Source organism: Diospyros lotus, chromosome 8 (genome assembly GCF_014633365.1).
Source record: "Diospyros lotus cultivar Yz01 chromosome 8, ASM1463336v1, whole genome shotgun sequence".
Taxonomy (NCBI): Eukaryota; Viridiplantae; Streptophyta; class Magnoliopsida; order Ericales; family Ebenaceae; genus Diospyros; species Diospyros lotus.
In genome coordinates this window covers 18,587,927-18,611,192 of record NC_068345.1, presented here as the reverse complement: position 1 = coordinate 18,611,192, position 23,266 = coordinate 18,587,927, and the positions used below count along the sequence as shown (strand labels likewise).

Genomic DNA, 23,266 nt, shown 5'->3' with positions numbered 1-23,266 from the left:
GCCAGCGAAATGGCAAGTGCCTGAGTAGGAAGGTGAGTCCTACGGAATCAAGTGAAAGTGTGAATTCCACATGAGTGGCAGGGGTGATTTCCAGTGGGTGGAGTTTAAATCGAAGTCATAGTCGATGATTGCAAGAGTAGTGCTTGGAGAAAGGTTGTGTGGTAGTGAGCCGGGCGACTCGACTAGAGCTAATCGAGTCGGTTAGATGGAAGATGAGGGAGAATTTTAGAGGTCGCCAATGGGTAAAGTGAGCTCGAAGGAAGGGCTTATGGGACGAGATTAGTTTCCAGGAATGGTGTTGAGGTGATGAAATCGCCTAACGGCTGTGAGTAATATAGCTAGAGGGATACCTTAATGTGTCCGCAATGATGGGAATTAACCTCGTGTCTAAGGTTAATAGTTGTGAAAGGAAATCAGCTAGTGAAGCTATTGTGGTGTTAGAGCCCATGTGGTCGCTCACCGAATGGTGTGAGCTGGTTGTAGCAAAGTGTATAAGAAGTCTAGGAGAAGCCAGAGTCTTTCAGAGAATTAGCTAGCTGCTATAAGAATAGAAAGTGATATGAGGAAGGCGGCCTAAGAGTGAGGTCGTGCTAGTTGCGATGACCAGCGAGATTCAAGGAGCAACGAGTCTTTTAAGATGACATAGTGGTGTCATCGTCACTGTCGGGAAAAAGATGTTGTTAGGAAGGTTAAAGGTAACCATTGTTCATGGTAGAACCTCGAAGCTGAGTGCGATTGGCCATGAAGGCTGGAGCCTATGAAATTTGAGATGCAACGACCGTGGGGGAGAAATTCGTTGCTATCGTGGTGTTGTCCTTACCGAGGAGGATAAAGGGAACCGTTATGGATGGTTGAAGTCAGGTGTCTATTGCAGATTGAGAATGAACCTGATTTAGGATGGCTGGAAGTGAGGTGCCTCAAGAGTAAGAGGCTCTATTGAGAAATTGTGAGATTTGAAAAGTCCCAATGAAATTGAAGCTGGGCAAGTAAATTTGGTTAGAAGACCGCTACAAGAGTGGGGGGTGTAACCATGTTAGCTTGTTGTGGTGCGGACCAAATGCATGAGTCATCCTACAGGTGCAATGCAATAAGTGATTGTGCAGATGGTAATAAGCCAATCACTTGTGCCACGCACTGTGGGTGATGACGAGGGCTGATTAATGGTTCCGCAACCTTAAGCGCAATGGTAGGATCCTTGACTCGCAGTAAGGTTTAACAGCCAAGGTAAGGCCTAGCATGGGACATGGTTATGAAAACAGAAATGGGATGAAGAATTGAAGAGGGGTTGCTTAGTGAAGAATTCCCTGGTATGGGTATGAGACCACTACTAGCGTGCAATATCGGCAAAAAAGGAAGGCCAAGGTATTCTATGTGCTTATGCGAAGAGCACCTGGTTGGGAGAAGGTTGTGGCCCGAGCATGGTTAAGCTCACGGTGAGATTGTAATGGTGCGTGCATTACCAAGCTCGAGGTGGACTCGAGTAATGCACGTATAGTTGAAATGTGTGATAGCCTGGCATGGTGTTAGGTATGTTGATTATGCATAATCGTATCGATAAATGAGGGTCGGCTGGTCAAGGTAGAAGAACGTGTATGAAATGGTCGAAGTTGGCCAGGTAGGCCAAAGGGTTGCTTCCCATGTAGTGCTAGCATGGTTAGTTGATCGGTAATGAGAGGTTGCCATGAGGATCGACTCAAATTATACATGCTTGTAATAAATGGCGGTATGCCATGATGAATGGGTGTCAGAGTGTCTTGTGGACACTAGAAGTGACATTGCGGTGGATGATCAGTGCTAAGACGTTGCTGGTTGGACCAGCGTAAAATCGTGGCCATGTGTGATTGGCAATGGGGAACGTTGTTGTGTGTGATCGACGTAGAATCATGGTAGACTGATCAGTGATGCAGTGTTAGTGAGAGTTGTTCGATCGATGGGAAAATGGGAAGTGGACTGCAAAGCGATGCTTTGAAGTAGAGAAAATCCATCCGGTGATGGACATCGTTACAGTAAGCATGACCAGCGACTAGTGGTGCAGTTTGGCTGGAGGACAAAGCGGTAATCGGTTGGTGAATGTCCTCGAGAGTCGGAGGATCGAAAGCCTAAAACGAAGCCTTGAGGTAGGTGTAACCTGAGGTAAATGCGAGAAATGGATAGGCTATGAGATTCTCGAGCACGAGAATTTGCCATGTAGCCCGAGAATGTGATTATCTTGGGCAGGAAATTATAGTAAGGTGAATTTCGAGGACAAAATTCTTTTAAGGGGGGTGAAATGTAACACCCGGTGTTACCAGTGTTAAGAGAATGAGAAAAGAAGTAAGAAAATTTCCAAAAAATACCCTTGAGAAGGTGTTAGATCCTTTAGAATATTGGTGCCCTATGAGAGGGGCATTTGGGTAATTTGGATAATGAAGTCCAATAAAGGGTATTTTGGTAAATTAGAAATAATTCCTATGTTGAATTAGGTGAGTGAGTGAATTAAATCCCAATTTTGTATTTATGTGGAGATATGGGATTAATAATTCATAAAAGGGTATTTTGGTAATTTGGAGAAAATTTCATAAGGAATTTAATTATGGAAAATGAGAAAAATGGTTGTAATACTCGAGAAATTCTAAAGGACTCAAGGGTAATTTATCTTGGGGAAAAATGAAATTTAAGGATAAATTGAGGGTAATTTATTTCCGTATGAATGACCGAATCGACTGCCGGGAGTGCCTTGAAGCCGAGATGTCAAAGGAAAATGATATGGCATTGACAAGCACCCCGAGATAGGATTTATGGTGCCGAAAGAAATGAGATCGGGAAAGATTTTGGGTATAGCAAAAAGGCAGCTACCAGTTAGACTGCAAAACTGAATCATTATAAGAGACTTCTTGGAAGTCAATGGAATCTTGAGAGGGCTTCGATTTTTCATGAGGAACAACCCTTCAGAGTTTTCAGGAAGAAACGAATGGGTTTAGGGCCAAAACGAAGATTCGGGCCTAACTGTAGTTTTTGAAAATTACTAGAGGGAGGCCGAAACAAGGTTGTTTTGAAATCTTCGGGGTTCAAAGGAATGTTTTAGGACTTAAGGGTTCTAATTGCAATTATGAAAAGTTGAAGGGTTAAGTAAAAATGGCTAAAATGAGATAGCCCAAAAGTTTAAGGGCCAAAGTGCAATTTCTTAAAATTTACTGAATCGGCCGGAGGGAGGTCGAAAGGATGATTTTTCAGAATCATCAAAATAGGAAGTAAGAGTTTTGGATCATGAGGTCCCTAATGGTAATGAAAGAAAGATCAGGGGCTTGAAAGAAAAGGCCAAAGTGTAATTTTGAAAAAGACAGGGGCTAAAATGCAAATTTTGCAAAATTAGAGTTGCTATGGCCGATAGCCTTGGCTGGCCGATGATCGAGGCTTCTAACCACAGGAAATCCAAGGAGGATGGTCGAGCAAGCGTGGGAAGCAAGGCTGGGTCGTTGGCGAGCTTAAGAGAGGTCGAAAAATCGAAGAAACCGACCACGATTTGGTCGGGCATTCCTGACCTGTAAATGGGGTTTTTGAGGGCTTGGTCGGTGGTTTTGGGTCGCCCAAGAGGTGTTTGAGAAGCTCGAGGCTTCGAGTAAAGCAGCTATGCCCAATTGGAGGGCCAATTTTGGCTATAAATAGGAGTTCGTTTGACCGAGGGTTTGGGCGATTTTGAGCTTCAAATCGAAGGCTCAATCGATCGAATTGAGGGCTGAAATCATAGGGCTTTTAAAGCCCATATCCTGAGGATGATTTCTGGTATGTGTGAAGCATTTTGGTGCACGTTCGAAGGTTGTTCGAAGCTCGCCGGAGTTTGGAGGCGGGCGGTTTGGCCGGCCGGTTAGAGGTCTTCTGGACCTCATTTCAAGCTCCAAGATGTGCCATGGTGATCGACTGGAGGAGGGTCTCAAAGTGGTGGAGAAATCCCAGATCCCTGGCATGGCCGGTGCCGGAGAAGAAGGCCGGCGTGTGGCCTTCACGCGCAGAGCCACGCGCCAGTGAGTGGGGGCGCGTGCATGAGCCTAAAATTCTGCAAAAATGTTGGAAAAATCTAGAAAAATGTTTTATGGAGGTCCGTGCAAAAATATCTGAAGTTGGGATTCCCGATGTTTGGGTTTCCACACCAAAAAGCCTCGTTTTGCATAAAAACACAATATCCGGGTAAGTTCAGTATTTTTCCTTTAAAGTCCATAGTATATTATTAATTGTTGTGAAGATAGATTTGAGGAAATGGTCCCAATGTATTTATTGGGATTTTTAGAAGGAAAAATAAAGGAAAAAGAAGGAAAAAAGGAAATAAATGGATTACTGAGATATTTAGTGATAAAATATTATTTTTATGATTGAGGTAATCGAAATGATGAGATTGGTGCAACTTTTGAAAGTTGGCACATGGAGGGATGAGATTAGAACTTGGAAGCCAAGGTTAGTGTCTTGGAATGACACATGGCTTAATGTGGTCCAAGTTAAATGAGAGATTAAATTAAATGCAAAAAAAAAATGCTAATTAGTCTTTTAAGCATTTAATGTTGTGCATGACTATGGTGAATAATATAAATCCAAATGAAATGGGAAATTAGTCACCCATTAATGCTTTGGAAAATATGGGATTTATTTAAATGCATAAGTAAGGATTTATGTCTCTCATGTGATGGTTGGAAAATAGTCAAATTAAATTAATTGGAAATAAAAAGGAAATTTCCAAGTGATCCAATGGTTGTGCTTGAGTCTTGAAAAGGCAAAATAATCCAATGGATGGGATTAATGAAGATAAAGAGCATGGATTGTGCTTTCTCCTAGAGAGGAGACTTGTTTATTTGAAAGGAATAGTGGAGATTTAATTCTCCATAAGCACATAGATTATGTTTTTAATGAATGGTGGAGATCCATTCTTGAAAATGGGAAAGTGTAGTATTTAAAGGCAAGTGAGGAGGACTTGTCTTCCTTTGGCCATTTGGAGAAAGAAATGAAGAAGGAAAGAAAGAAAGAGAGATAAGAAGTCTCCTATGGAAGAAAAAGTGAAGAAAGAAGAAGAAATCAAGGATTTAAAGCTTGAATGTAAAGTAAGAGGTTTATTGGAATGTCATCTTAGATGGGAGAAGATGATGATGGAAGCTCTCTTGGGATAAGGATTTAAAGCTTCAAAGAAAAGAATGAGGTAAGGGATGGCCCCATGGGAGGGTGGCCTTGCAATGTGTTGTAATTATGGTTCATAAATGTATATGTTACATTTGGCATGTTGTATTGTGTTCATGAGACTTATGGCCATACGTTAGCTTGGGAACATGGTTGAAATGGTGGGTTGATGGCTCTAACCTTGGTGGGTTGTGAGGGCAAAGAGACCTAGCCACACTTGCATAGATTTGGCATCATATAATCTTGTTATGCTCATATTTATTTTGCATTGCATCCTTATTGAGCTTAATAGCTCATGAGGTTTTTACCCTCACATATAGGTTGTGGAAGCATGGGAAAAATCAAGACAAGGTGGAATGGCATGTGGAGGCATGGAAATGAAGATTCAAGTGTGTTGTATGGCTTAGGGTAGCCTATTTTGTGGCATTTGATTTATGTAATGTAATGTATTTGGTTGGTAATGGCTTGTTAAAGCCTAAGATCATGCGTGTATTTTTTATCTTGGGAGTGTTTTGACTTTATTTTAAAATGAGATATTGGCTTATGGCTTGAAGAGGCCTAAGTATGGATGTAAATTTCTCATTTGGCATCAGTTGTAGGAAGCATAAAAAAGGTTAAATAAGATGGTTTTTGTTGAAAATGTGATGCTTTGAGGTGCTAAATTTTGGAATGAGAAATCTGGAAATTTTGGGTTTGAAAGGCCTAAGAAGAAAAACAAAAAAAAAGGGAAAAGCAGTGGAGGCAGTAGCAGCAGTTGTCGGGGCTCGCGCATGGCCCGTAGGGGGCCACAACGGGCAGCAGTAGGCGGGCTGTAGCGTGCGGGGGCGCTGAGGCGGTCGCGCGCGGCCCGTTGCCAGCCTCGCGGCCAGCACACCGCAGGGCCCCGGGCGTGCCAGCAGGCCCCGCCGGCCAATTGTTTTCAAAAATTTGAAATTTTTGGGAATTTTGGGACATTTCTTAATTGATTTTGGGCCCCGGAGGAATTTTCAAAATAAAGGGATTTTTTGGGCATTTTTGGAGATAAATGCCGAATTTTGAAAATTTGAAATTTTTAAGTTTTTCCTCCAAAATTGGTAATCAATCAATGTATGGATTGAAATGTTGATTTTTGGAGCCCGGTGAAATTCTTGGATGGAAAAAGAATTAAATATGAATGAGAAAATGGCAATTGGACATCTTAAAGTGATTTTCTTTTTAGCCAAGTACGGTGTGGTTAAGCCCAATTCTGCATTATGAATCCTGGGGTTGAGGGAAGGGAAAGACGAGCCTAGTTCCCACCTAGGGCGTTTCATCTTGAAACATGATTCGCCCTTCACCTAAGGCCGGGTAGGTGGACAATTCGAGTAATTGTTCACGAGTGGCACCCGTAAGTGGGAACGGGACGTCACCCTTGTTAATAGGGAAACCTCTTTCAACTACTCCTTTAATGCCTCAAACGACTTTTGGTATTCCTCTGTCCACTCAAATTTTTTCCCAGCCCTCAGTGTTTGAAGAAACGAAAGTTCCCTCTTGGTTGACTTGGAGAGGAACTAGCCTAGAGCTGCTATCTGACTCATTAGCCGCTATATGTCCTTAACTAATGTCGGGGTCTCCATATCTAGTATTGCTTGAATTTTTTCAAGGTTCTCTTCAAGGCCCTTTTGTGTGATCATATACCCCAAGAATTTACCGAACTATACTCCAAAGACACATTTTGTTGGGTTCAACTTCATTTTGTATTACTTGAAAACTTCAAGCACTTGTGCTAACTTTTTCATGTGTGATTCCTTATCCTGATTTTTCACAATCATATTATCAACATATGCTTCCATCGTATTACCTAGCAACTCCTTAAAGACTTTATTCACCATGTGCTGATAAGTGGCCCCAGCATTTTTGAGCCCAAAGGGCATGACCTAGTAACAATATGTCCCCTTATTTATAATAAACGATGTTTTCTCTTGATCTGGTGGATACATCATGATTTGATGATATCCTGAGAAGGCATCCAAGAAGCTCAGTAGTTGATACCCTGATGTTTCATCCACCAGCCGATCAATCCGAGGTAATGGGTAAGAATCTTCGAAACACGCCTTGTTGAGGATGGTGAAATCCACATACACGCGCCATTTTCCATTGGGCTTTTTGACCATAATAACATTTTCTAGCCATTCAGGATACAACACTTCCCGAATGAACCCCGCCTTTAGCAATTTGTTAATTTCCTCTTCTAGCACTGGAAGCCTATCTAGGGCAATATTTTGCTTTTTCTGCTGGACATGCTTGAACTAGGGATCTACATTCAAATGGTGACATATCACCTCCGGGCTAATATTGGGCATGTCATCTGGTGTCCAAGCAAAGACATCCAAGTTTTCTCAAAGACAGTTCACAATCTCTTACTTTACAGGTTCTAGAAGTTGTGAGCCAACATATGCCAACTTCTTAGGATCAGTCTCGCTTAGATGTACTGCTTCTAACTTTCAACGGGTTGGGGATTGTGGACGGTCTCTTCTACCAAAGATTTGTGTATGGTCTTCTTAGCAATAGTAAAGTCTCCTAAATTATTTTTCCCTTTATAGATGACACATAACAGGTGTGTGTCTTCTTTTGATCCCTTCGAACCTATCCCTGTAACGCCCCACTTTTCCAAATACACAACAACATGAAATATAAGCAGACATCACCTATGGACGTTATGGAAACCCTTACCAACGAGAGTGTTGGATCGAACCTGAAAGCTTAACCAAAGCTAATTAAAAAGGGTTTCCACTAAATTTTCTTTCAATAATGAGAAATGCTCATGACCTTCAATACTCCAAAAGACAACACATCACTGTAGGTACAATTGCAGGACACTCACACACACGCACTTCTTACAACTCTGAGTATCCTAGCTGTTATTTACAGAACACCATTCGAAAACTTCCAGAATCCAACAAACAACTCTTACCAAGTTCATAGTTGACAGGGGCGGATACACATGTGAGCTGCCCTGGGCTTCAGCCCAGGGCAGCCCACAAAAAAATTAAAATTTTAATACAAAAGTTTGCCCTAAATTCATTTTAGCCCAGCCCAGCCCAGCCCCAGCCCACCCCTGACCCAGCCCAGCCCAGTCCCAGCCCACCCCACCCCAACTTGCTGGATCCGCCCCTGATAGTTGATTGATGCTCAAAAATGTCAAAATTTTATTATACTTTCACCCCTATTTTGACCTTGAAATTGGATTTAATTGAATATTTATATGCCTTTCATGATTATATGTTGATTTCTCAAATATATATAATAATAATAAAATAAATATAATATTTATAGTACATATATATTCAATACATGATATTAAATTGGACATACTATATATATATATATTATAATATACTAATACAATTGAATTTGAATTGAAGATGCGTGAAGCAGTGGACTACTTGGGTTATTGTCAAATTAGGGGCCCACGTGCATTAAAGTTAAAATTGAAGAAATTGAAGCCCAAATGCAATTGGAGAATTGAAGAAGCCTAGCTTGTGGAATAGCAGGCGCACAACAGTTAAGGTGTGATCACATACATGAGAAATTGCACTAAGCAGATCACGCGCCTGCATGCCTCATAAAGCCATTTCAAGACAGCACGCAAAATTTAACAGAGAACGGACAAAAGCAATATGCAGAATGTTTCAGAAGATTGTCGGGAGATTTGAAAAGTTTTTTTTGCCAGTGGCTTATAAATAGACTAGAGTATCAAGAAGAAAAGAGAGAGTCCCCATCCGCCATTTAACCAGAATAAGGGGAAAAGAGCACTGTTCATCATCTTGTTCTTGTGTTTTGCTTCTATTCTATTTTGTTTTTTTTTTTAATTCTAGCAGTTTCATGTTCTTTATTTTGTTCAATCAATACTGTGTTCTTTATTTCTATTATCTACATTCTGCAATTTCTTTTCATGCGCGTTTACATTCTGCAACTTCCATTAACTGTTCATTTACATTTCTCTAATTTCAATTTCAGTATTTACATTCCAGAACTTTAATTCTTGTCTCTTTAACTTTTAGTTGGAGATGTGTGGCTAAGCTTAAGCTTGGGCCAAGGCAAGGACTGTGTCCAGTGCCACTGCTTGCCCAAGAGAGCTGAACTCCGATTTAATTAACAGAATGCTTATTTGAATTGAGAAATGTGTGTATTGAATCTTTGGGTTTAAGTTGAAACATAAGCCTAACTTAGAGTCTCCATGCCATGTATGGAGGTTACTTAAAATGGAAATGGTTTCATACTTAAGCTGGAATGATTAATCTGCGATCCAATTTATGGTGGTTTCTTAATTTAGACTCTCTCATGCCATGTATGGAGAGTGCTTAACCTAGAACTATCATGACCTTGAGTTGTGGTTACTTATCGGATCTGAAATGTGTGTTAATTTGTATTTCAATTTATGATAATTGCTTAATCCAGACTCTCTCATGCCATGTATGGAGAGTGCTTAACCTAGAACTATTATCATCTTGGGATACAGTTAACTGCATAACATCAATTTAAATCAGTCGATGTTAATATTTTGTTATCTCTTTGGTAAATCAGTGGGCTGGCACATAAATTGCTTTGTCCCAAGATTGCCTTCCATACACAAACATCTTATTTTTAATCTTGAAAAACAAGTCATTTAGCTGAATTGGTCTGACAAACCCGTTTAGCACATAAAGATTTTTCGCCCTTTCATTTCTATTTTGATCTCCCAGTGAATTGACCTGGACTTACCCAGAAAATTAAATTGTGCTACAACGCACACTCGTACACTGGCGAGTATAAACGCCTTGTGCTTGCATGCTTGTTTCTTCTTTGTTTATTTTGTATGTGTTTGTTTGAAATAAATGCACAAGATTAAGCGCAGCCAATAGTACATAGTAACCCCGACTTACACCCTCAATAGCATAAAAAGTAAAACCAACCCTTACATAACCCTTGTTTATACACTACAGTACATAATGCTCAAATAAATCCAAAGGTTACATAAGATCCATGGCACATGAACAACATGAAGTTAAACTAAACATCAGCCTCCTCGTAGCCTTTTCTCCTGCTTGTCTCCGGGGTACTGATAGAGCGCATATTTTCATATTATTTAGCCCTCATATTTAGTCTTTTTGCACGTTAGTTGTGTCATTTTATTCATCTTGATTTTGTTTTATTTTATTTTATAGGAATTGGGCTTCACACTATTTTTTCTTATTTTGAACAGATTAGGGCTTCCTGGGTCATGAGGAATTTTGATGGCAAGAAGGGAAACAAGGAGATTGGAGACAAAGAAGCAAAAGTGTGCTGACAGATTTGACCTTCTATGCTTCTTTCAAGTTTTTGGCCAAGTTACAATCCCAGAACGTGAATGATGTCTTCAAAGATATTGTAGAGGACTTCTTGGGATTTCTGGAATGGTATGGTTTATCCAAATCCAATTTCTTCTGGGCCTCCAAAAATCGCTTCAAAGTCGGGACCAGAAAGTTGGGTCAAATTAGGAAAGCTGCACAGATGCTGAATCTTTAAAAGGCCATAACTTGGGCGTCCGATATCCAAATCAAGTTATTTAAAATCCAAAATTCATCTACTCTTGCTCATATACAATTTTGATGAAGGGGCCGAAGCCAAAAACGCACTTTATCCTATTCTAAATCGGCTGTGAAGTTACGGTAACCTAGGGTTTCCTCCCTAAGCTCTATTTAAGCACATTAAGTGGCCGATTTTGGAAAAATTCTCACGATTTCAACCAAGAAGATGAAAGGCTAATTTGTTTGTGATTCGCTACATTCTCATACCCCTTGCCCGGTTTGAGTCTCTGTCATATTGTTGAATCCGGTTTGGAACTTGATTTTCATGTTTTAATTGATGATTCTGTTTCTTTCGTTCTCTAAGTTTATGTATGTTTCTTTTATGCGATTGTGTGAATGCATGTGTAATACCTGGTATTACATGGTATTGAAAATAAATAATTTTTGATTATTTTGAAAGGACCTCGGGTGGTCCGGGAAGCCCAAAGGTCAATATTGAGAAATTAATTAATAAAATTTGCCGAATTGGCGGCTGGGAGTGCCTCGGGGCTTGGATGTCCAGGGAAGAGGGCAAGAGATTGATGAGCGTCTCGGGATGAAGATAATGGTGCTGGAAGCAGTCTGACCGGGAATAATTTTCGGAATTAATTTTGTATAAGCCCGAGTGGGTGCCAATACCGAATAATCGGAGGGGACCTCCTGGAAGCTGAGAGGACCCTAGGGGTGGTTCGGTTTTCTGAGTAAGGCAACCCTTAAGTGTTTTCGGGTCGAATAAAGGTCCCGTGCAAGTGTAGGGACGAGGTCAGTATTCCCGAATAGCGGTCGGCTATTAATTTTGGAGAATTAATGTTTTGGTGACTTGTGGGAAATTAATTAAAATCATGGGAGGGTCCAAGTGTAATTATAAAATCCCCCAAGTGCAATTATTAATTTCTAAAGTGGAATTATGAGATTTTTTGAGAGTTTATATGTAATTAGTGTATAATATATATGTATGTTTCTCCCACGTGAGAGGAAGCTTCAAGGAAGCTTCCTATGTTAATATCTCTGCCATTTGAAATGGCCGAGAGAAGCCAGAGAGCGAGAGATAGAGGGAGTGAGCAGAGAGAGCAAATGAGAGTGAAAGATCGCGTGAGAGAGCAGAGCCGAGGCATCGTGAGATCAGCCGAGAGAGATCGAGCGGTTGAGAATGAGATCGAGAGAGTGAGGTGAGGCTGATTGCTGTGGCGGAGAAGGCAGCGACCATGGCTGGTTACAGAGGCTTGAGGAGGCAGTGTTGATGGTGGTCTAGCAAGCGTCGATGGCAAGCGGGGATGCTCGGAGGTAGCCGGCGAGGTCTCGACCATCAGCAATAGGAGGCCATTGGGTCTATGAGATGGCTAGAAGAAGATGGAGCAGTTGGTTGCAGCGGCCATGGCAGTAGCGGGTAGAGCTGGAGCAGCCGCGAAGGGCTGGTGGCGACCATGGCAGTGGTCGACGGGGCCGGTGAAGGCTGTTGTAGCTGCTTGCTAGGCCGAAGGCGACCCTGGATTGTCGAAAAGAAAGCTCCCCAGGCATGGCCATGGCAACCGATTGCGTGCAGGGGAAGCTGGTTCGACGCTGCTGAAGTCGTGGCTTGCGGCGGCGACCGATTGGTGTAGCACGACCGGTGATGGCGACGCGGGAAGCAGTTGTCGGAGAAGCCAATGGTGGTGGCTGGCCACCATACGCAGGCGCGACATTAGGCGCGCACGGGAGAGGAAGCTGGAAGATGATGAACAGGGGAAGGGAAAAGAAAATAAAAGAAAAAAATAAATAAATAAAAAGAAAATAAAGAAATAATGGGAAAAATAGGAGAAAATTCCCGAAAATTCCAAAAAGGTTCTAGAAATCATTTCGAGGCTCGTGGAGCATACTGGAAGCTCGAGAATGGGATTTTGAGTGCAAGTGGCAGCTCGAGAGGCAATGCCGGTGTGGGCGGTTGGCCGATTTTCGTTTCCAAATTGTCCGAGGTAAATTAATATTTCTTCCCAAATTATTTACATTAAGCGAGTTAATGTAGAATAATTAATTATTGCATTAAACCCTGTGTTGGGGTTATTTAAAATCTTGTTGATGGATGATTTTGGCGATGTGCGGCGTAGTTGAGGGCATTGGTTGAATGCCGAATGTTAATGGAGTTGGGGTTTTGTGTGTTTTGCCTCTAGGTTCAACCGGGAAGGCAGTGATCCTAGAGGAACTTGCGGTTCAGGCTGAAGTTCGTGCCGAGGCAGAGAAGAGGCTTCGAGCCAGGTAAGGGATGGCCCCATGTGGAGGTGGCCTTGCAAGTTGGTAAATGTGTTTGATAATGTTTTTATGTTACATTGGCATGTAGTGGTTATATCTTGTGTGATGCAAGAACTAGTGGATCTGTGGCCATATGGAGGACTAGTGTGGTGGGGGCTGATAGGTTGATGCCTCAAACCTTAGTGGGTTGTGAGGATGAGTGGACCTAGCCTCATTTGCATGCATTTGGCATACATAAACATGATTATATTCATATTTACATGCATTGCTGTAACGCCCCGCTCCCACTTACGGGTGTTACTCGTGAACAATCACCCGAATTGTCCACTTGCCCGGCCTGTGGCGAAGGGTGGGCCATGTTTCAAGACGAAACGCCCTAGGTGGGAACTAGGCTCGACCTTCCCTTCGCGGAATCCCAGGATTCGCTAGCAGAATTGGGCTTTAGCCACACCGCATTGGCTATAAAGAAAATCTCCTTCAGGCGCCCAATCGCCATATTTTTTTTTTTATATTTAATTCTTTTCCATCGGAGAATTTTACCGGGCTCCAAAATCACCATTTAAACCAATCCATTGATGGATCACCAATTTTTAGAGGAATAACTCATCATTTCAAATTTTTAAATTTTCAGCCTTTTCTCCAAAATGCCCGAAAAATCCATTTACTTTGAAAATTCCTTCGGGGCCCAAAATTGATTTAGAAATGCCCCTTAATTTCCCAAAATTCCAAATTTTTTAAAAAAAAAATTGGCCGGCGAGGCCCGCTGACACGCCGGGGCCCGCGCGGGGCCCCACTGGGCGCTGCCCGCGCAAGCTGGCCGCGCATGCCGCGCGCAGCCGCTCGGCCGTCCACGCGCGCGGCCCCCAGCAGCCTGCTGCTGCTGGCTGCCCCCCTTTGCTGCTCATCCCACTTTTTTTTTTTTTTCTTTTCTTGGGCATTTAAACCCAAACCTTCCAGAATTTAATTTAAATAAATAAACTTCACATTCATCTTGGTTTGCCTCTAATTCTCCATAATTAAGGCTTAATCCACCTCTTGATGAATACACAACATATCATACCAAAGTGAGGTTTTTGCCTAGGCTTCAACATGCCATAAGCCTCAGTCTCATTCACTAAAAAAAAATCAACACTTCAAGGAATATACACTCATAGTCTTAGGCTTAAACAAGCCATTACCCACCCCATAAAATTTACATCTCATGAATCAAATACAATAACATGGGCTTCCACAAGCCATACATTTACAACAAAAATAAGTAAACACCATGAGCTTCCACCCACAAGCTTGCCACTTTTTCTTCTCTCTTTTGACATAAGAACAACCTACAAGGGGAGGATAAAACCTCATGAGCTCAAAAGCTCAGTAAGGGTGCATATGCAAAGTAAATAAAAGCATAACAAGTCTATGTAATAACAAATGCATGCAAGTATGGTTAGGTCATTCCATCCTCACAACCCAACATGGTTTGAGGCATCAACCTACCACTTCTTTCCCACCCCCATGGCCATAGGTCTCATGAACAAGTAAAGCATGCAAAAAGATACATAAAGATTTATGCAACCTACTTACAATGCAATGCAAGGCCTCCACCACTTGGGGCCATCCCTTACCTTAACAATCTTCTCTTTGAAGCTTTATTTCTTCTTCTCAAGAGAGCTTCCAACACCATTTTCTCCCACCTAAAATGGCATTTCACTTGTCACTCACCTTGCATACAAGAATACTAAATAGAGAAGAGAAGAATGGAACATACCTTGGTTTCATCTTCATTTCTTCTCCATTCTTTCATTTTCTCCCTTTCTTCTTCTTGGAAGACAATTCTTCCTTCCTCTCATTTTCTTTCTTTCTTTGAAATGGCAAAACTTGAGACAAGGGTTTACTTTCCCTTTAAATACTACTCTTGTCTTGAAATCTCAATTTCAAGACTTAATCTTAGCCCTTGATTTCCATTTGCTTTTTGAAAGAAAATCCCAACCACACAAAAAAGCACAATCCATGTGCTTTGGTCTAGATTACTCTCATCCATTGGATTTCCTTTGTCTTTACAAGACTTCATCTCCACCATTGAAAGAAAGCACACTTTTATTAGGATGGCAATCCATGCCATTTCTTCTCTTTAAATCCCCACCATAGGATTTATTCTCTAATTCAAGAATACATCTCATCCATTGAATTTATAATTATTTCCCATTTAAATAAATCTCCCCATTTTCACTCATAAATGAGTGACTAATTTCCATTTCTTTCCCATTTAAATTAATGGGACTAATTTCACATCCATCACACTTGAGAGACATAAATAATTTCTTTCCCATTTAAATTAATGGGACTAATTTCCAGCATCACATTTGTGAGACATAAATACTTTCTTATGTATTTAAATAACTCTCATATTTTCCAAGGCATTAATGGTGACCATTTACCATTTTCTTTTGGATTTTCTTTAATCCATATAATCATGCCTCTTATTAAATGCATGAAAGACCATTTAACATTTCTTTTGCATTTAATTAATTCCTTCTCCAACTCATAAATCCACATATATAATTTCTCTTAAATTTCCAAGATTATGCCAAGTGTCACTCTAAGACACAAACTTGGCTTCCAATTCTTGATCTTGGTCATCCATGTGGCATCACCACATTAATTCACTAACTTAGGGAAAATTTAATTATTCTCCTCAAATAATTTATTATCCACCATTTTCCCTATTTCCAAAATTAATTTCCTTCATGGAATCCCCCAAAATTCCCAAATACTATTTGTGAATTTATTAATCCCATATATCTCCTCATAAATATCAAATTGGGATTTTTATTCACTTATACACCTAATTCCACATAGGAATTATTTTTAATTTATCGAAATACCCTTTTATTGGATTTCTCTATCCAAATTACCAAATTACCCTTCTCATGGGCATTCTCAATCTCAAGGATCATCACTTCCTCAAGGGCATTTTTGGAAGTTTACTTACTTCCTTTCCTATTCTCTTAACACCGGTTACACCGGGTGTTACAATTGCACCCTTACTGAGTCTTATGACTCATGAGGTTTTACCTCATGTGTAGATGATGCAAGTCCAGATGAAAGCAGGGATGGTGCCGGGAGGCTGTTATGGCAACTAGCTTGTTGCCTGAGATGTGTTGTTGTGTAATCTCCTGTAAATTTTTATATGTATTCACGTAATTGAATGTAAATGATATTGAGTACTAGATGTATTTAATTATTGAAATCTTCGTAGTGTGATAAATGATTGTGAGATTGCTTGTTGAACATGGCATAGTCGGTAAAGCCAAGTTTCGGACCGAGTCAAGATCAACAAGGTATGTTCTCATAAATCCCCAATACTCAGCGAAGTGTTTGTATGCTAGCTTTGTGCCTGGGTCACCTCTGGCTTGCTATGGGGTGAGTTGAAGAGAGGTGAAGCTCACTCAGGTTTCGGGTCTTGGTCCGCTGGATTTTTCTTATTTGAGTTGAGACCAATTCCTGAGTAGAGCGAAGGGAAGGACGAAGCCTAGTTCCCACCTAGGGCGTTTCCTATTGAAACATAGTCCAACCCTTCAGTTGTGGTTGTCGGGTGAGTAATCCGGTCGATTATTTTCCAATAGCGCCCGTAAGTGGGAGCGGGTCGTTACAGCATGCATGATCTTTGGATGGTTTTAATTGACGTACTCGGTTGAGGCTTTGATTAGAAAGAAACGGTATATTTGTATGAGCGATTGCTCGATTGGATTTAATCTTTTACGGTTGTAGAAGAGTTTTTCAAATCAAAAGAAAATCAAACCAAAACAGATTGTTTTCATAAATGAGATGAGGATTATCGTGGTAAGGAGATAGGGTTTGTAGCGGGTTAAATTTTACTTCATCATTGTTTCATTCTTGAACGTTTATATTTCAGTTTTCATCATAATTCTCGTCGTTTAGTCTTGTTTTGACAGATCCGTTTGAGGTTCGTTGGGAGACGACTTTGGGTTGCACCCTTATTGCAAATCTGAATCTGTATTTCATCTAATCTATCGTTGTTCGACAGCACCGATCAGATTTTGGCGTCGTTGCTGGGGAACCGTCAATCTTTTCTGCCATAACAAGATTTGTTTTCTATCTTTCCTTTTCTTTTTAATTCTCTTTCATTCTTTGTTGCTTTCTTTTGTTGCTTCTTTGTGTCTTGCTCATTGGTTTCTATTTCCTTTTGTTTCTTTGTTGATTCTTCTTGTTTTTCTTTTCGGTTCTCTTCTTTTTTATTTCATGTTTTCTTTGTTTTCTGTTTTCTGTCTTTTTCGTTCTGTTCTTTGTGTTTGCTGTTCTATTTTCGATTTTCTTTCTATTCTTTGTGTTTGCTTCTTTTGTTTCTCTGTTCTTTTATTTCTTTGTTCATCCTTTTTGGTTTTCTTTGTTCTTCTCTTCTTTTCTATTTTTGGTTTTTCTGTTTTCTGTTTTCAACCACAACCAGCATTGTTCACTGCCAACGAGTATCTTGGAATACCCTAATTTTTGGTGTCCAAAGGAATGGGGGTGTGGGAAGAAATAGTCACTGGTTGTCAGTGAGGAGGGCATTTTTTGGCCAAATTCCAGCGTTTAGACAACTTTTGGGGCCATTTTGTGTTTTCTTGGTGTGTTTATGTGATTTTTCCTTGTGTGTTTTGTTTTGTTTTTGTTCTTGTTGATATTTAATGCATGACCAGATCATCTAAGGGTGGTCTAATTGATTTAGATCCAGAAATTGATAGAACCCTTAGGCGACAAGTAAGAGAACTTAGATCCCAAGATAGGGCAGTGACTAATAGTGTCTTTTCCATTGTTTCTGATACTGTGTTTGAGTTCCAACCTAAACTGATCAATATGGCCGCCAATGAAAACAATGGCAATGAGAATAGGAATAATGGGAATAATGCTAACAGAAGTATTAGAGAATTGGCTGCCCCTGATATGCATTATCAACCTTTGTGTATTCAGTATCCTCAATTGGAGGCAAACTTTGAACTGAAATCTGGATTGATACATTTGCTTCCTAAGTTTCATGGTCTTGCAGGTGAAGATCCACACAAGCATCTGAAGGAGTTTCATGTGGTATGCTCCACCATGAGGCCGCAAGGGGTTGATGAAGAACAAATCAAGCTAAGGGTATTCCCTTTCTCTCTTGATGGAGCCGCCAAAGACTGGCTGTATTACTTGCCACCTGCTGCCATTACCAATTGGGATGGCCTGAGGAGAATATTTTTGGAGAAGTTCTTCCCTGCTTCCAGAACAACAACCACCCGGAAGGACATTTGTGGCATTCGACAGATAGATGGAGAAAGCTTGCATGAGTATTGGGAGAGATTCAAGAAGTTGTGTGCTAGTTGTCCTCATCATCAGATAAGTGACCAGCTCCTCATTCAATATTTTTATGAAGGCTTTCTCCCCATGGATAGGTACTTAGTGGATGCTGCATCTGGAGGAGCCTTAGTGGAAAAGACACCAGCTGCAGCCCGGGACTTAATTTCAAAGATGGCTCAAAATGCACAACAATTTGGTACTAGGTTGAACACTCCCATGAAGACTGTCAATGAGGTTGGTTTTGCTGCACCTATGGACGAAAGGAGAATAGAAAATAGGCTGGAGGAACTCACTTCAATGGTTCGCCAGTTAGCCCTTGATCGAAACCAGCCCCAACAGGTATGTGGCATTTGTTCATTATCTTCACAAGTAACTGATCTGTGCCCATAATTACAGGATAACACATAATCATGCAATGGAATCTTCCCTGGAAGACCGTTTTAGCACCAGCCACAACATAAGTATGATCCATACTCAGCCACATATAATCCTGGATGGAGGGATCACCCAAATTTCAGATATGAAGGGTCTTCAAACCAGTCATTCCAGCAGCACCATACCAGAATCACAACTTGCAGCAGCAACAATTTCAGCAGCCACAAAGATTAAATCATTCTCAAGGTCCAAGTTCCAGCAACCATGCCTCACCAAGGCCCAAGTCAGAACCTAGCTTGGATGATCTTGTTAAGCAACTAGCAGCCAATACACTCCAATTCCAGCAAAAAACAGAAACCACAATTCAAAATTTGGAGACCCAAATAGGCTAGCTAGCAACAAACATCAATGAGTTAAGGAGTCAAGGTTCGGGGCAGCTTCTTTCACAACCAGTTGCCAATCCGAGGGGTAATGTTAGTGCCATCATGCTTCGAAGTGGGAAAGAAGTGATCGTCCCAACCCCTCCACCATCATCAAATATGAAGCAACATGTAGAGGGTAGCAATGAGCAGCAGCCCTCCTCAATCCAAGAAGCCAAGCAGCCCAACTCCAGCTATCAAGAACAAGGAGAGTCTTCCAACAACTAGCCCCTGCCATTCCTGAAAGTAAAGCAAGATCGCTACGGGGCAAGCAGCGTAGTTCAAAAATTTTGAACCTTACCCTGATCCCGGCGATTGGATCAACGTCGAAATCAAATCATTCACAAACAAATAAATAAATCTAACCTTTAGATTATCGAGTCATTCGCGGATTCGAGCCGTCCAAGCTTTCGGCCTCTAACTCGTGATACGCGGCACGCGTCCGTTGGCAAGGAGAGCGGAATAGGAGTGCTAGCTCCTTCTCCTTTGCGCGGCTTGTGTATGGATGGTAAAAGAACACCCACGTTTCAAATCGATGCCAAAAGAAACGGGGAAGAGTGAACGGCAATGCGTTTTTCAACTCTTGAAAAACGACACCAAAAATCACCTCAATAATGGGCAACCTATAAAAGGATATTTATAATGAAATATCCTAGGGTTTCTAAAACCCTAATGGATTGGGCTAGCCCATTAATTCTAATTTAATTAGAATCATAAGTGGGCTTATTCTAGTCCAACTAGAAATATAATTAAATGGCCCAATCCTTTTATAGGTTAAATAACATATTATGGCCCAAATCTAATTCAAGCCCAAATATATTTTATTTAATATTTGGCCCAAATCTAATTTGGTCCAAATATAATATTTAATATTTGGCCCAAATCTAATTTAGTCCAAATATAATATTTAATTTAATATTTGGCCCAAATCTAATTTAGTCCAAATATTAACTTAAGCCCAAAAATATTTTATTTCCTATTTGCCACTCCAACAAATAGAAAATCATTAAATTAGAAACTCCTTCCTAATTTAATCAAATGCCATTTTTAGGAAACTCTTTCCATTACGACGACTCCTCGTCATATCGACGTCATTACGTCTATCTGTTCTTTTTCCGTGAGAACCTATGACAGCACAACTTCTTGCCGAAGTGTCCCACTTAACCATACGTCCACTCTCCTGGTTTAAGCCAGGGACCGTGCCTATTGCGTATGACTCATTAGGCTTCCGAATATGTTGGCAATGTGTCGGTACAAACACATAAGACAAGATTGGCCTCTAGCAAGGCGTCATGCCTACCCAATTATTCAGAAGGATTCATAATCCGCAAATAACCTTTCACGAGCATGGTTACCGTGTAATACGATCCTCTCGTCAATGCATCTTATGTGATCTCAAGTATGGCGATGTGTTGCTTGATAATGATCACATGAGTTTTCTTCGGTCTTTCGGATATCTTCACTTAATAGAAAGTGAATCAATAACTCCTTATTGATCTCTTTCACCATGGCCATGGATTTAAAGTGAATATCCACCGAATGTGCCTTAGATACATCATCCTCTATCAAGGGATAGACGAGTCCCATCTTGGCTATGCACCCATCTCCATAAGCCTCATGATATACCCAACGATCGCCCACGTGCAGCCTTTATCTAGGCCCATCGAAACGATGTCAAAGCATACCGGTCTTCTTATGAGATGACCGTGACAACCTCAGGTCCAAGGATTAGTTACACCCATCTCGTATGAGAATTCCATCAACATTTAACCAAAATGGATTCTCATGGCGAGTCATGTCCAGTGACACGTTCTCCAACATTGGTCACCTATGTACTTGTCTAGGCATCCCCATGCCTATGGGTGTGAGACCCCCATTGCTATCACATAGCAAAAACATAGCACATACAAGTCTTACCGCAATTGTCAATGTCCATTCTTGACATTGCTATGACTTGGGACGTTTAATGATGTCTATAAACTGTGATGCATCATCTCACATCTTTATAGATTATTCACAGTATACATCATATGGACTTCTATCTAGTTTCATTCGGTTATTACAATAATAACAAGAAACTAATAGAATGACTTCTTGTGAATTTGAATAACTCCTTATTCAAATAATAACATGATTACAATTGTCAGTGTACAACATGCCCAATCTGATTGGGTCTAGAGCACCTACATTAACAATTCCCACATCGAGCAAAACAAAACAAGAAAAGAGCAGAGGCCGAATTAGATAAAGAGATTCTGGAGACATTCTAGAAAGTGGAAGTCAATATACCCCTCCTTGAAGCCATCAGACAGATCCTCAAGTATGCAAAATTTCTCAAAGATTTGTGTACGCACAAGAGGAGATTAAGAGGGAACGAACAAGTCAACCTTGGGAGGAATGTTTCAGCTCTCATACAACCTGCCATGCCAAGGAAGTGCAAAGATCCAGGGACATTTTCCATTCCTTGTACTATAGGAGACATGCAATTTAGTAATGCTTTGCTAGATTTAGGTGCATCCATTAATGTTATGCCTAACTCTATCTATGCTTCTTTGCAATGTGGTCCTTTGAAGCCAACAGGAGTGGTTATCCAGCTAGCTAATAGAAGCACAGCCTACCCCTCTGGAGTCTTGGGGGATGTCCTGGTTAAGGTTAAGGATTGTATCTTCCCTGCTGATTTTTATGTTTTAAATATGGAAGATGACAATTTGCATGAGCATGCACCTCTTATATTAGGTAGGCCATTTTTAAAAACTGCAAGGACTATCATCAATGTGCATGAGGGTACACTTTCCATGGAATTTGCTGGTAGCACCATTCATTTTAACATACTTGATGCCATGAAATGTCCCCCTGAAGATCATTCCACTTTGTAAGTTAACTTGATTCAATTGTTGGTTAATGAAGCATGCACTAAGTCTTGTGATTTGATTGATGCATTCCCCACTATTCATGACCTTCCAGATTCCTTCATCTGTCCTGATTGTAGTAATGAGAGTGATCCATGTGATGCATATTCTGAGATTGCTGCATTTCTACATAATCATGATTCTGATATTCAAATTGAGCATGCACAATTTGATTCTTATACTTCTCATGGGGAGGATAGTGTTTCTACTAACCATGTTGAATAGGTAGACAGTACCCTTGAGATAAAGGCAAGTAGTTAGTCCCTTCATTGCAGCAGCCCCCATCCCTTGAGTGCAAGCCTTTGCCCGAGCATCTCAAGTATGCCTTCTTGGAGGATGGCGAGAAGCTGCCAGTCATCATCGCCAATAACTTACAGCCTGACCAAGAGAAAAGGTTATTGGATGTGCTGAAGAGGAACAAGCAGGCCATAGGTTGGACATTGGCAGACACACCTGGGATTAGCCCTTCCATATGCATGCATAGGATTCATCTAGAGGAAAGAGCTAAACTTGTGAGACAGCCCCAAAGGAGACTCAACCCCACCATCCTGGATGTGGTAAAGAAAGAGGTAAGTAAACTACTCTCAGTTGGTATCATTCATCCTATCTCTGATAGCCAGCGGGTGAGTCCAGTGCAGGTAGTTCCCAAGAAGACGGGCATCACAGTGGTGCCTAATGAGAGGAATGAGCTTGTTCCGATGCGAGTACAAAATAGTTGTAGAGTGTGCATTGATTACAGGAGACTCAACCTCGCCACGAAGAAGGATCACTTCCCTCTCCCATTTATTGACCAAATGTTGGAGCGGCTGGCAGGTAAGTCACACTATTGTTTTCTTGATGGTTTCTCTGGATATTTTCAGATTTGCATAGCACCGGAGGATTAGGAAAAGACCACCTTGACCTGCCCCTTCGGCACATTTGCCTATAGGAGGATGCCATTTGGTCTTTGTAATGCTCCAGGTACCTTTCAGCGATGCATGGTAAGTATATTTTCAGATTTTCTAGAGGATTGCATGGAAGTGTTCATGGATGATTTTTCAGTTTATGGCTCATCTTTTGATAATTGCTTGGTTAGCTTGGGTAGAGTCCTAGAGAGGTGCATTGAAAAGAACCTTGTTTTAAATTTTGAAAAATGTCATTTCATGGTAGAACAAGGAATTGTTTTAGGGCATGTTTTGTCTAAGAAGGGTATAGAAGTGGATCGGTCTACGGTTGATATTATTTCTTCTTTGTTGGAAATGTATGCCCTAAAGACACGTTTTGTTTAATTTATGGTAATGATGTTTCTTTTATTCAGTTTATGGCACATATATTATTTGCATTTAATTGT

The 23,266-nt window shown here is 40.9% G+C and overlaps 1 non-coding gene across 1 annotated transcript; it reads right to left on the bottom strand.

The window, feature by feature from the left end:
- Positions 1–18,170: 18,170 nt before the first annotated feature.
- On the bottom strand, positions 18,171–18,274 carry LOC127809047 (small nucleolar RNA R71). The gene has a single exon (XR_008025053.1). It is a non-coding gene; the product is annotated as a small nucleolar RNA R71 (small nucleolar RNA).
- Positions 18,275–23,266: the final 4,992 nt, after the last annotated feature.